Source organism: Cryptomeria japonica, chromosome 6, assembly GCF_030272615.1.
Source record: "Cryptomeria japonica chromosome 6, Sugi_1.0, whole genome shotgun sequence".
Classification (NCBI taxonomy): domain Eukaryota; kingdom Viridiplantae; phylum Streptophyta; class Pinopsida; order Cupressales; family Cupressaceae; genus Cryptomeria; species Cryptomeria japonica.
In genome coordinates this window covers 310,350,947-310,356,463 of record NC_081410.1, presented here as the reverse complement: position 1 = coordinate 310,356,463, position 5,517 = coordinate 310,350,947, and positions in this window count along the sequence as shown.

Here is a 5,517-nt window from a genome sequence, read left to right as displayed (position 1 = left end):
ATGGGGCACAGACATGACAGATATTGTACATTTTGATCATTTTTGATATATATATATATATGACACCATTTTCTTTGATCATGTGATGTATTATGGATGCATTTTCTATATGCTTGTGTTTATTTTATGATAATGCAATTCTTAGATAGATGATATAATGAAGTGAAATGCAATGATGTAAATGTATGATGTTCATGAGATGTATCTTGAAAATGAGATGTATCATTTGATATGTAACTAATTGTAAAATGATATGCAACTAATTGTTTAAAAGCATCCTTCATTCTGCATTTGTCATCTGATATAACCACATGTTATTTCCTTTCGATATGTGTATCATAATTGAGCATGGATTGATCTTTGGATATGTTGAAAATTTATACAAGCATAATGGTATAATTGAACCATGATAACCTGAGAAAAATTTACATTTTGATTTTGCAAGATAGCACAAGCATCAAGGTATAATTGAACCAGGACGACCAGAGTGCGGATTGCGTATAAACAAACAAGATTAAACCATTTGTATGTGTAAAGTGGAATCATGTCTTCAGTGATATATTGTGAATCACGTCTCAAGACAAATATCTACACAGTACAAATGATCGCCTCATAGACAGAAGACTAAGAAAATATTGGAGTTTCTCGATGTTCTCTAGCTTGGAAGCATTGTTGAGAAAATTTAGAGAATCCAATAATTCAAAAATTTTTAATGCAAAAATAGTCAAGACTTTATGCAAAATGCAACATTTGGTACTTCAGAAAATCATCCATCGTATTTCTTTTGTGAATCTTTTATCGATCGATGTTTTGATTTGGGTTTGTGTAAGTTTTTATTTGTTGGACATGATGCTCTGAGTTTTGCAAATAGTCTTGACGGTTTGAACATGCTTGTAAGTTTTGACGATTATTGTCTCTAGCTAAGTGTACCTCTTGATGCGGGTATGTACAGTGATTCCCAAGCCATGGTAAAGTGTGGTGAAAGGATAGATGGATAAATCGGGATAGTGACTACGCTAAGTATGTCCTGAATGGATATTTGCTAAGTGTCGGGTGATGGCCGATAGTGTTTTACTGTGGAGATAAGGATATGGATATAGATAAAGGAGTTGTCCTTTCACAATAGCGCCTATTACCAGGTTTTCACCAATTGCTTTTATTGTACCTTTTTATTCGCTTTTCCTTTATTTTTTGATTTTTTTTAATTGTTTTTTACTTTTTCCGTGCATTAGACTACTCAAGTGTAGTATTTCTTCAGATGAATGTTGTTAGTTGGTTCGTCGAGTACATCTCCTTCTAAAGTGGTTAGCTGATAAGCACCTGATCCATAGACTGATATGATGACATAGGGATCTAACCAGTTAGGTTCAAATTTCCCTTTCTTTTCTCGATCTTGCTGATTTCTTGCATTTTCCTTGAGGACTAGGTCACCAACTTTGAAATTTTGAGGAATGACCTTGTGATTGTAGCTTCTGCACATGTGTTGTTGATATTCTTTGAGATGAGTGTAAGCATGCTGATGTCTTTCATCTAATAGTTCCAGTTCTTGTAGTCGGTTGACTCGATACTCTTCATCTGGGATTAAGCCTTTTAGAGAGACTCTGCGAGATGTAATTTCTACCTCCAATGGTAAAATAGCTTCTGATCCATAGACCAATGAGAAAGGTGTTGCTCCTGTAGGCATGCAGATGCTAGTTCTGTATGCCCAAAGTGCTAGATTGAGTTGTACATGCCAATCTTTGCCTGCATCATTCACTGTTTTCTTTAGGATTTTCAGTATTGTCTTGTTGGATGCTTCTGCTTGACCATTCCCCTATGGGTAGTATGGTGTAGAGAACCGATGTTGTATTTTGAATTGTTCACATAGTTCTTAGACAGATTGGTTTTTAAAAGGTCATCCATTATCGGTGATGATGGAGCTTGGATTACCATATCTGCAGATCATATAGTTTAGGATAAAAGAGGCAACTTGTTTTCCAGTCACTGTGGTCATGGGGACTACTTCTATCCACTTGGTAAAGTATTTTGTTGTAGTTATAATGAACTTGTGTCCATGTGAAGATGAAGGATGAATTTTGTCGACCAAGTTGAGTCCCCATTGACAAAAGGGTCAGGATGTCGTAAATGGTTGTAGTTCCTGTGTTGGTGCATGTATCAGATTGCCATGGATCTAGCATTTAGGACACTTTTTGGCAAAATGATAAGAATCTTTTTCCATTGTTGGCCAGTAATATCCCATTCTTAGAAGCTTTTTAGTAAGAGTAGTCCCACTTGAATGTGTGCCACAGATACCTTTGTGAAGCTCGTGTAAAGCAGAATCAGATTCATTATGATCAAGGCAATGAAGAAGAGTACCATCTAGACCTTGACAGTACAAAGTATCAGCAATAAGGGTATAACGGGCGGCTTGTTGGATAAAGTTGTGTTTTTGGTTTCGAGATTGGTCAATGGGTAGAATTTTGTTCTTTAGATAATCATATATTGGTCCATACAAAGGGGAATCCGAACCAGTCAAGGTATAGATAACATGGGATTCAGAGTGGTCATAGGCTAGGGAGAACAGTTGCTCTACCAGAAACTCGTAACGACTCTGTTGCTCTGGAATCTGTAGTAATGAAGCGATAGTAGCCATTACATCGGCTGCTTTGTTGTTCAACCTTGGTATTTGCTTGAAGGTGATGTGTACAAAATACTATTTGAAGTCATCCACCATTCGTTTGTAGGGTAGCAGTTTGTCATCTTTTGTCTGATAGTCGTTGTTGATTTGATTGACGACTAGTTGTAAATCTCCATAGACCATTAACTCCATGATTTTCCATTCTACAACCATTTTGATGCCTATAACCAATGCCTCATATTCAGCCACATTATTTGTGCATGGGAACATAAGTCGATATGATCTTGGTATAGTGTGTCCTTCAGGTGTGATGAAGAGAATGCCAACACCTAAACCATGTTGTGTGTAGGATCCGTCAAAGTATAGGGTCCATTGCTTGGTAGAAATAGCAAGACCATCTCTGTCCGAAAATTCAATCTGCGTAGTTTATTTTCCTGGTAGTGGTGCTTCAGCTAGTTGATCTGCAATTGCTTATCCTTTGATAGCTCTTCGTTCTGTGTATTGGATATCAAATTCACTAAGAATCATGACCCATTTAGCCAATCGGCCTGTAAGAGCTACCTTGTTGAGTAGATATTTGAGAGGATCAATTTTTGCCACTAACTTAATTGTGTGTGCTATCATATAATGTCGGAACTTTTGAGAAGCGAAGACTACTGTTAGACAAGCCTTCTTAATGAATGTATAGTTGAGTTCATAGCCATTCAATGTCCTATTGATGTAGTATATGGCTCGTTCCTTTCCTTGTTGATCTTCTTGTGCCAATAGTGCCCCAGTGATATATCTATTGTTGAAATGTATAAAATGAGTGGCTTTCCTACTATTGGTGGTACTAGAACTAGTGGGTTTTTTAGATACTGTTTGATTTGATAAAAAGATTCTGCACACTTGGCTTCCCATCTAAAAGGTACATTCTTATGTAGCAAGTGATTGAATGGTAGACTTTTATCAGCTAGTTGAGCAATGAATCGCCTGATTGATTGAAGTCGTCCTTGTAGAGAGCGGAGCTAACTGATATTCTTTGGTGGTGGCATCTCCATAATGGCTTGTACCTTTGTTGGATCCACTTCAATACCTTTAGCTGAGACTATGTAGCCTAGTAACTTGCTTGATGTAACCCCAAAGACACACTTCTTAGGATTGAGTCTGACTTGGAATTTTTCCAATCGATCAAAAATCTTTGTTAGGATGATAAGGTGTTCTACTCTGGTGAAGGATTTAGCTAGTAAATCATCCACATAGTCTTCCATGAAGGTATGCATCATGTCATGAAATATTTTTGTCATTACTCATTGATAAGTAGCTCCTGCATTCTTTAGGCCAAAAGGCATAACATTCCAATAGTACGTTCCCCAAGGACAGGTAAACATTGTTCTATCTTGATCTTCTGGGGCTATTTTTATTTGATTATAGCCTAAAAAATCATCCATTAGTGAGAGCATTGCATGGCCCATTGTGAGGTCTACAATTATGTCGATACTGGGCAAAGGAAAGTCATCCTTTGGACATGCTTTGTTGACATCTCTGAAATCAGTGCAGATTCTGATACTGTGGTCTGGTTTTGATCAGTTCAGCCTTGACCATGAGTGCCACCTGTGGATTCATCTTTCATAGTTTTTTCTTGACTGGATTAACTCCTAGAGAGATGGACAAGTGATGCATGATTAAGTGTGGATCAATTCCAGGCATATCTGCGTATGACCAAGCAAAGTTAATTTGTTTTTCTTTTAAAAAAATGATAAATGTTGATCTTTCCTCCTCTGTTAGAGATTCTGCTAGGTGAATATTTTTGGCTGCTTCTGTAGTACCAATGTTGATTGATTGAGTGGGCTCAATCAATATGGGTGATCGCTCATGAAAATATTTCAGGAAGAGTGTCAAGTCTCCCATCTTTAGGTGCCTTATAAAGGTTTTCACCCTTAGATGCATCCTTTATTTTTACTTTTTTGTGATCTAGAGCTGCCATTGATTGGTTTTTAGCATCGGATCTTTTATTTGGTTCATTTTTGTGACTGAGAGACTTGGCACTCCCTTGGTTGCAGACATCATTATCGTGTTCACTGGTAGAGCCTGTTACCAGGTTAATGGTACATAGGTACTGGCTAATAGATTCATCATCTATGAAAATTGGTATTTCATGTATTTCGAGTTCATCCCAGTCAATGAGGTCGAGAAAGATAAGTGGTAAGGAATCATTTGGTGGATCAAGTTCTACTATTGTAAGTGTCAAGACTGAGGTTTCATTGTGATTGGTTCGGGTGTTAAAGAATTTCAAGATTTCGTCAAGGTCTTCGATGGTATCATCCTCCGTATAGACTTGTTCATAATGTTTCTGCTCACTTTTCTTAGCGTCATAGATATTTTGTGGTCCAAATTCCAGTAGTCTAATTTTTGCGTTATGCTCTTCTTGAGAAAGGGATATGGAACTAGTATTGTCAACGGTATCTCCAGTAGAATTTGAGCAGTTACCCCATTCATATTCACTGGAATCAGTCTTAGAGTTATCATCCCAGATCTTTTTGGTGTTGTAAACAAGGTATGTTGTATGGTGAAAATAGATTTTTGATGATTGATACCAGTTTGCTAGCTTTTTCTGATTTTGCGTCAGATCCTGCTTCTATTCTTTGCATTTGTTCGTAGACTGTTTCTCCTTGGGGAGGAATAATGATATCAGGAGGTAGTTCTGCTTTTTTAGATATTGGTGCTTGAGTATGAGCTACTATTGCAGATATTGCCTGCTTGTGAATGAGAAGTTTTTCCTGATGTTGCTTCTGATTTTTATGTTCACGGTCCTTGCGGATTGTTTCGGCTGACTCAAATAGTGCTTCCCACTAGGATTCTTCTTTGTACTTCTTCTTTACTTTCCATTGAGGTTTTAGATTCATGTGTGGTATCTTTCT